This window comes from Procambarus clarkii, unplaced genomic scaffold, assembly GCF_040958095.1.
Source record: "Procambarus clarkii isolate CNS0578487 unplaced genomic scaffold, FALCON_Pclarkii_2.0 HiC_scaffold_315, whole genome shotgun sequence".
NCBI classification, from domain to species: Eukaryota; Metazoa; Arthropoda; class Malacostraca; order Decapoda; family Cambaridae; genus Procambarus; species Procambarus clarkii.
Window position 1 is genome coordinate 35649 of NW_027189348.1, and position 9991 is coordinate 45639.

Consider the following 9991-nt stretch of genomic DNA (forward strand, 5'->3'; position numbering starts at 1 on the left):
CTTGGGATCGTGTCAGTGTCCGTGTGTGTCTTGATTCCGTGTGTGTCTTGAGTCCGCGTGTGTCTTGAATCCGTTTGTGTCTTGAGTCCATGTGTGTCTTGAGTCCGTGTGTGTCTTGATTCCGCGTGTGTCTTGAGTCTGCGTGTGTCTTGATTCCGCGTGTGTCTTGAGTCCGCGAGTCTTGATTCCGTGTGTGTCTTGAGTCCGCGTGTGTCTTGAGTCCGTGTGTGTCTTGATTCCGCGTGTGTCTTGAGTCCTTGTGTCTCCTGCAGCCGTGTGCGTCTTGATTCCGTGTGTCTGGGTGTCTTTGGGGTTTTGGGTCCAGGAAGCTATTTGTGTCGACCCAAATTGCCTCCCTTCTCCCCACCTGAAATCCAGGTGAATTGAAAGACCTGCCCGAGGTCAGTGGATCCAGGTATCCGTCCGTGGGCCCCCGGATTTCAACCCTTCCCCACATTCCAAGGGGTCAGTCAATCAATCTTCAGCTATCCAGAGAATCTATCGAAACTGATGCTCCTACAGGAGGGGACACACAGATAAATCTGTGCCCTGTACTTGCAACCGTTTCGACAGGCTCGAACGCAGGTCTATCCGGATTAAGAACATGTTCTATCCGACTAGGCCACGCTGGAGTTGCCTTCTGAATAAAATTTTGCACTTGTATTATATCTCGTAGTAAGGTTAGTTAGTGTCTATTTATCAACATTTGCAATGATTGACGTGTGAAGTTGTGAGTTTGTGTTGAGAGTTAGAAATACATGACACCTTATTCGATGAGGTTGCAGTCCAGTGAGGCAGTTTCATGAATGAATATTGGAGAGTTTAGGCAAACTGACGTGTGTGTGTGTGTGTGTGTGTTTAAAGGTATGTATTATTTAATATTTAGTGTGGTGTGTGTGTGTCCAAATGAGTTTGTGAATGGTAAACAAGCAATCCAATACCTAATATGTGCTAATCTAGGCCTCGTTTTGTATACATATATATATGTGTTTTACTAGGGAATGAAAATCCGGTTTGTTTTATTCTAAGTTTTTTCAACAATAAATAGTACATACGCGAACGAACGGTTCGGCTGGGTAAGTATAGCGTTGTGGCGGTCATTTTCTCTGTTAGGCGGGGGTCGGGGGAGGGGGCGGGGGTGGTCTCTGGTAATTGTGGTATGGGGGTAGTTATATTTGGGCCTCGGTTGGGGGGTAGGGTGTTGGTAGGGGGGTGGGGGCCGAGGGAGCTGCAGAGGGGGGGCCTGAGTTTAAAGGCATGGAGTTGCCAGTTAATCATTAAGATATTAATTTTGTGGAGGAATAGAGTTATATAAGGAAAGATGTTAAGGAAGGGAATAAGAAAAGTGTTTGGAACTGATGAAAGTATAATACGAGTTATAGTGATTCATGTTAGAAGAAAGATATGTGCTTTTAAAAGATGAAGATATTTGTAAAGGACTTTATCTGCTTATAATATATTAATTAATGGTAAATGACCATTGGAGATAGATATTCAACAGCATAATGAGTGGACAAGTTTTTAGCAGAAGGCCGGCACAGAGAGAGAGAATGGACCGATAAATAGTTAGACATTTTTTCTCGAATGGTATACTCTAATAATCAATAGGTACATATTTCAGAGCGCGACATTCGTGCGCGCGCGCGCACACACACACATATATATACACACACACACACATATATACAGACACCACACACACACACACACACACACACACACACACACACACACATATATACAAACATACATACAGTCCTCGACAGTCAAATTGCAGAAACTGTCACAATTATGACAAGGATCACTCATATTGGATATATACACACAAGATAAGATTCACCGTGGATAAGTCACTCCAATTACACGTATGTACACACACAAGACAACATATTTCAGTGAGTGTGGCCCATAGTATACATTAATACTCACACATGCCAGCCCATTCACTATTAATTGGTGTACATATTCAATTTCACACACATGTTTATGTGTCTCTTTCTTATAAAATACACCACACACTGAAAGGAATCTTTGAGAACATTATATACCACATATGTCAGACCAAATCCCCAAGTATTCAGCTCCAGCATGGAGTCCACATCTAGTCAAGCATAAGACTAAACTGGAAAAGGTTCAAAGGTTTGCCACCAGACTAGAACCCGAGCTAAGAGGTATGAGCTACGAGGAGAGACTACGGAATTAAACCTCACTTCGTTGGAAGACAGAAGAGTTTAAGGGGGACATGATCACCACATTCAAGATTCTCAAGGAATCGATAGGGTAGAAAAAGGTAGGCTATTTAAAACAAGGGGGCACACGTACTAGGGACACAGGTGGAAACTGAGTGGCCCAAATGAGCCACAGAGATATTAGAAAGAACTTTTTTAGTGTCAGAGTAGTTGACAAATGGAATGCATTAGGAAGTGATGTGGTGGAGGCTGACTCCATACACAGTTTCAAGTGTAGATATGATAGAGCCCCAATAGGCTCAGGAACCAGTACTTCCTGTTGATTGACGGTTGAGGAGGCAGACCCAAAGAGCCAGAGCTCAACCCCCGCAAGCACAATAAGGTGAGTACAATTAGGTGAGTACACACAAACTGCATTGTTAATTTTCCCTGGAACACAACCCGACAACCATTTAACAACCAGGTACCCATTCACTGCTTCGTGAAGAGAATCGTTAAGTTAAGGATTGGTGCTAGTCAATCCGCTCTTCCCCTGCCCAGCCTAGGATATGAACCCAGGCGAAATCGCTTGAGAAGCGCGAGGTGAGTGCCTTACCACTGATCCCAGGGAACTGTCCAAATATGAATGCCATCAGCAGTACTAGCAGTTGGTGTTACCAGGCAGGTTACCCATCCAATTACTAACCAAATTGAAAGTTGCTTACTTGGCTAATGGGGACGAGAAGGCAGTGTCCCTTTAAGTGGTAGTATGGCCGTTGTTATTGCATACAAGTGGTAACCAATAACTTGTGAGTGAGTGAGGGATGATAATGGTAACTGCGGCGGAGGATACTCACACATACCAGCCAATTCTCCATTAATGATAGTTCTTATAGTCAACAAACCAACCAAAAGTGGACTATAGCACCAACATGGAATGTTGTGGATGCCATTGATCTCGCACAAATCACTTATAAATGGCCACCGCCGCTATTTATAAAACCTAAACAATCCTCTTCTAAGCACGAATGACTACTGCTTAGGCCTTGGATTATGTTACTGCTTAGGCTTCATTGAGTCAATACATATAACTTCTTTGAGTCGGGGGACAGGCAGTCAGGCAGTCTATAGATACATGTTAGGATTATAAAGTGGTCTCCAACACCCACCCCACAAGGGTTAAACTAACCCTTCACTCAACAGGATGCTAGTAGCTCACTAACTCCTGGATACCTATTTACTGCTAGGTGAACAGGTGCATTGGGTGATAGGGAAACGCTACCAACAATTACAGCCCTACCCGACACGCGATTCGAACCCTGGAATCCCTTATTGAGGAGTCGAGAAGGAACACATCATTCATGTTACATATATGTGTACTCACCTATTTGTGCCAGGAGGGATCGAGCGTTAATCTTAGAGTCTGCCTTTAAGCCGTCGGTTGTTTATAGCAATAACTCTTGCCTATTTCCTAACTTAACCTATGCCTAACCTATACAGCCTACCCTAACCTATAACCTACCACAATCTAAAACCAAACCTAATATAACTTAACCTAATCTAAATCTAACCTAACCTACACCTAAACCCAATCATACCTAACTTACCTAACTAAGCTAACCAAACCAAACCTAACCTAACTAACCTAACCTAACCTAACCTAACTAACCTAACCTAACTAATCTAACCTAACCTAACTAACGTAACGTAACCTAACCTAACCAAACCTAACCTAACTAACCTAAACCTAATCTAACCTAACCTAACCTAACTAACCTAACCTAAACCTAACCAAACCTAACCTAACCTAACTAACTAACGTAACCTAACCTAACCTAACCTAACCTAACTAACCTAACCTAACCTAACCTAAACCTAACCAAACCTAACCTAACTAACCTAACCTAACCTAACCTAACCTAAACCTAACCTAACAAACCTAACCTAACCTAACCTAAACCTAACCAAACCTAACCTAACTAACCTAACCTAACCTAAACCTAACCAAACCTAACCTAACAAACCTAACCTAACCTAACCTAACCTAACCTAACCTAACCTAACCTAACCTAACCTACCTAACCTAACCTAAACCTAACCTAACCTAACCAAACCTAACCTAACCAAACTTAACCTAACCTAACCTAACCAAACTTAACCTCACCTAACCTAAACCTAACCTAACCTAACCAAACCTAACCTAACCAAACTTAACCTAACCTAACCTAACCAAACTTAACCTAACCTAACCTAACTAATAACCTAACCTAACCTAACCTAACCTAACCTAACCTAACCTAACCAAACTTAACCTAACCTAACCTAACTAACGTAACCTAACCTAACTAACCTAACCTAACCTAACCTAACCTAACCTAAACCTAACCTAACCTAACTAACCTAACCTAACCTAACCTAACCTAACCTAACCTAACCTAACTAACCTAACCTAACCTAAAACCTAACCAAACCTAACCTAACAAACCTAACCTAACCTAACCTAACCTAAACCTAACCTAACCTAACCTAACCTAACCTAACCTAACCAAACCTAACCTAACCAAACTTAACCTAACCTAACCTAACCTAACCAAACTTAACCTAACCTAACCTAACCTAACCAAACTTAACCTAAACCTAACCTAACCTAACCAAACCTAACCTAACCTAACCTAACCAACACCCACCTCACAAGATCGAACACCCTGACTGACCCTCACTAGGATGCAACCCTACATGAAGCTCACAACTCCTGGATACCTGTTTACTGCTAGGAGAACAGAGGCATTAGGTGATAGGAAACGCTACCAATAATTTCAGTCCTGCCTGGCCGGGTTTCGATCCAGGAATCCCCGACCTAGAAGGAACTAGAACTGAACTAGGAACTGTGTCTAGAAGGAACACACACATGTTTCATATTTCTGTGTACTCACCTATTTTGTACTTGCAGGACTGAGCATCAGTTTTTGAACGCTGACAATATAGCCGCCGGTTGTTTAAAGCAATGACTCCTGGTCTCCTGTCCTGGTTTCCTGTCATATCAACTTTTAAAATTATGAATGGAGTTTGCATCTACAACTGTGGGTTTTTGTAAGTTTGTTCTCACCTAGTTGTATTCACCTAGTTGTGTTTGCTAGGTTTGATATTCAGATCTTTGGTCCCACCTCTCAACCATCAATCAATTGCTCAAGTAGTTTTCCAGAAGTTATGTAACTCATAACTCTCAGCTCTGTTGGAAAAAAGGCTGGGGCTGCATATTCAATTATTTGTCTCGCATAGGTTGAAAAAAAAGGTTCATTCTTCTTTACACAAGTTACTTTGCTACTTTGAACATGTTCTATCCAAGTTGGATAGAACATATTCTTAATCCGGATAGACCTGCGTTCGAGCCTGTCGAAACGGTTGCAATTACAGGGCACATATTGTCCTCTCCTGTAGCAGCATCAGGTTCGATAGATTCTCTGGACAGCCGATGATTGACCTTCTGGCAGTTCTCACGTTGACAAATTTAAAACAGTTTTTTTGATAAAAAAAAACAAAAAAACGCCACATTCCTTAGATGTTTAAATTTTTTATCTCTGTCCGTGTATGTGTCTTGAGTTGAGTTTTGATTCCTTGTGTTTCTTGATTCCGTGTGTGTCTTGATTCCTTGTGTTTCTTGATTCCGTGTGTGTCTTGATTCCTTGTGTTTCTTGATTCCGTGCGTGTCTTGATTCCGTGTGTGTCTTCTTCCGTGTGTGTCTTGATTCCGTCTGTGCCTTGATTCCTTGTGTTTCTTGATTCCGTGTGTGTCTTGATTCCGTGTGTCTTGATTCCGTGTGTGTCTTGATTCCGTGTTTGTTGATTCCGTGTGTCTTGATTCCGTGTGTGTCTTGATTCCGTTGTGCCTTGATTCCTTGTGTGTCTTGATTCCGTGTGTGTCTTGATTCCGTCTGTGCCTTGATTCCTTGTGTTTCTTGATTCCGTATGTGCCTTGATTCCTTGTGTGTCTTGATTCCGTCTGTGCCTTGATTCCTTGTGTTTCTTGATTCCGAGTGTGCCTTGATTCCGTGTATGTCTTGATTCCGTGTGTGTCTTGATTCCGTCTGTGCCTTGATTCCTTGTGTTTCTTGATTCCGGTGTGCCTTGATTCCGTGTATGTCTTGATTCCGTGTGTGTCTTGATTCCGTTGTGCTTGATTCCTTGTGTTTCTTGATTCCGTGTGTGTCTTGATTCCGTGTGTGTCTTGATTCCGTCTGTGCATTCCTTGTGTTCTTGATTCCGTGTGTGTCTTGATTCCGTTTGTGTCTTGATTCCTTGTGTTTCTTGATTCCGTGTGTGTCTTGATTCCGTGTTTCTTGATTCCTTTGTTTCTTGATTCCTTGTGTTCTTGATTCCGTGTGTGTCTTGATTCCGTGTGTCTTGATTCCTTGTGTTTCTTGATTCCTTGTGTTTCTTGATTCCGTGTTTGTCTTGATTCCTTGTGTTTCTTGATTCCTTGTGTTCTTGATTCCTTGTGTTTCTTGATTCCGTGTGTTTCTTGATTCCTTGTGTTCTTGATTCCGTGCGTGTCTTGATTCCGTGTGTGTCTTGATTCCGTTGTGTCTTGATTCCTTGTGTTTCTTGATTCCGTGTGTTTCTTGATTCCTTGTGTTTCTTGATTCCGTGTGTTCTTGATTCCGTTTGTGTCTTGATTCCGTGGTGTCTTGATTCCGTTTGTGTCTTGATTCCTTGTGTCTTGATTCCTTGTGTCTTGATTCCGTGTGTTTCTTGATTCCTTGTGTTTCTTGATTCCGTGGTGTCTTGATTCCGTGTGTTCTTGATTCCGTGTGTCTTGATTCCGTGTGTCTTGATTCCGTGTGTCTTGATTCCTTGTGTTTCTTGATTCCTTGTGTTTCTTGGTTTCGTGTTTGTCTTGATTCCTTGTGTTTCTTGATTCCTTGTGTTTCTTGATTCCTTGTGTTTCTTGATTCCGTGTGTGTCTTGATTCCTTGTGTTTCTTGATTCCTTGTGTTTCTTGATTCGGTCTGTGCCTTGATTCCTTATGTGTCTTGATTTCGTGTGTGTCTCCTGAGTGTGTCTTGTTTCCGCGTGTGTCTTGATTCCGTATGTTCCCGTGTCCGTCAGAGTCTTAGGTTAGGTTAGTTAGTGTCCGTGTTCGTGCCATTATCCCTGGGGTTTTGAGTCCAGGATGCCATTTGTGTCCCCTCAAATTGCCTCCCTTATCTCCACCTTGGGATCGTGTCAGTGTCCATGTGTGTCTTGATTCTGTGTGTGTCTTGAGTCCGTGTGTGTCTTGAGTCCGTGTATTGATTCCGTGTGTCCGTGTCCGTTAGAGTCTATGAGTGTCCGTATCCGTGTCCGTGTCCGTGTCTATGTCATTATCCCTGGGGTATTGAGTCCAGGATGCCATTTGTGTCCCCTCAAATTGCCTCCCTTATCTCCACCTTGGGATCGTGTCAGTGTCCGTGTGTGTCTTGATTCCGTGTGTGTCTTGAGTCCGCGTGTGTCTTGAATCCGTTTGTGTCTTGAGTCCATGTGTGTCTTGAGTCCGTGTGTGTCTTGATTCCGCGTGTGTCTTGAGTCTGCGTGTGTCTTGATTCCGCGTGTGTCTTGAGTCCGCGAGTCTTGATTCCGTGTGTGTCTTGAGTCCGCGTGTGTCTTGAGTCCGTGTGTGTCTTGATTCCGCGTGTGTCTTGAGTCCTTGTGTCTCCTGCAGCCGTGTGCGTCTTGATTCCGTGTGTCTGGGTGTCTTTGGGGTTTTGGGTCCAGGAAGCTATTTGTGTCGACCCAAATTGCCTCCCTTCTCCCCACCTGAAATCCAGGTGAATTGAAAGACCTGCCCGAGGTCAGTGGATCCAGGTATCCGTCCGTGGGCCCCCGGATTTCAACCCTTCCCCACATTCCAAGGGGTCAGTCAATCAATCTTCAGCTATCCAGAGAATCTATCGAAACTGATGCTCCTACAGGAGGGGACACACAGATAAATCTGTGCCCTGTACTTGCAACCGTTTCGACAGGCTCGAACGCAGGTCTATCCGGATTAAGAACATGTTCTATCCGACTAGGCCACGCTGGAGTTGCCTTCTGAATCAAATTTTGCACTTGTATTTATATCTCGTAGTAAGGTTAGTTAGTGTCTATTTATCAACATTTGCAATGATTGACGTGTGAAGTTGTGAGTTTGTGTTGAGAGTTAGAAATACATGACAGCTTATTCGATGAGGTTGCAGTCCAGTGAGGCAGTTTCATGAATGAATATTGGAGAATTTAGGCAAACTGACGTGTGTGTGTGTGTGTGTGTGTGTGTGTGTGTTTAAAGGTATGTATTATTTAATATTTAGTGTGGTGTGTGTGTGTCCAAATGAGTTTGTGAATGGTAAACAAGCAATCCAATACCTAATATGTGCTAATCTAGGCCTCGTTTTGTATACATATATATATGTGTTTTACTAGGGAATGAAAATCCGGTTTGTTTTATTCTAAGTTTTTTCAACAATAAATAGTACATACGCGAACGAACGGTTCGGCTGGGTAAGTATAGCGTTGTGGCGGTCATTTTCTCTGTTAGGCGGGGGTCGGGGGAGGGGGCGGGGGTGGTCTCTGGTAATTGTGGTATGGGGGTAGTTATATTTGGGCCTCGGTTGGGGGTAGGGTGTTGGTAGGGGGGTGGGGGCCGAGGGAGCTGCAGGGGGGGGCCTGAGTTAAAGGCATGGAGTTGCCAGTTAATCATTAAGATATTAATTTGTGGAGATAGGTTATATAAGGAAAGATGTTAAGGAAGGAATAAGAAAAGTGTTTGGAACTGATGAAAGTATATGAGTTATAGTGATTCATGTTAGAAGAAAGATATGTGCTTTAAAAGATGAAGATATTTGTAAAGGACTTTATCTGCTTAATAATATATTAATTAATGGTAAATGACCATTGGAGATAGATATTCAACAGCATAATGAGTGGACAAGTTTTAGCAGGAAGGCCGGCACAGAGAGAGAGAATGGACCGATAAATAGTTAGACATTTTTTCTCGAATGGTATACTCTAATAATCATAGGTACATATTTCAGAGCGCGACATTCGTGCGCGCGCGCGCACACACATATATATATACACACACACACATATATACAGACACACACACACACACACACACACATATATACAAACATACATACAGTCTCGACAGTCAAATTGCAGAAACTGTCACAATTATGACAAGGATCACTCATATTGGATATATACACACACAGATAAATTCACGTGGATAAGTCACTCCAATTACACGTATGTACACACACAGACAACATATTTCAGTGAGTGTGGCCCATAGTATACATTAATACTCACACATGCCAGCCCATTCACTATTAATTGGTGTACATATTCATTCACACACATGTTTATGTGTCTCTTTCTTATAAAATACACACACACTGAAAGGAATCTTTTTTTGTTGTTTGAGAACATTATATACCCACATATGTCAAGCTCCAATCCCCAAGTATGCAGCTCCAGCATGGAGTCCACATCTAGTCAAGCATAAGACTAAACTGGAAAAGGTTCAAAGGTTGCCACCAGACTAGAACCCGAGCTAAGAGGTATGAGCTACGAGGAGAGACTACGGGAATTAAACCTCACTTCGTTGGAAGGAAGAAGTTAAGGGGGACATGATCACCACATTCAAGATTTCAAGGAATCGATAGGGTAGAATAAAGGTAGGCTATTTAAACAAGGGCACACGTACTAGGGACACAGGTGGAAACTGAGTGCCCAAATGAGCCACAGAGATATTAGAAAGAACTTTTTTTAGTGTCAGAGTAGTTGACAAATGGAATGCATTAGGA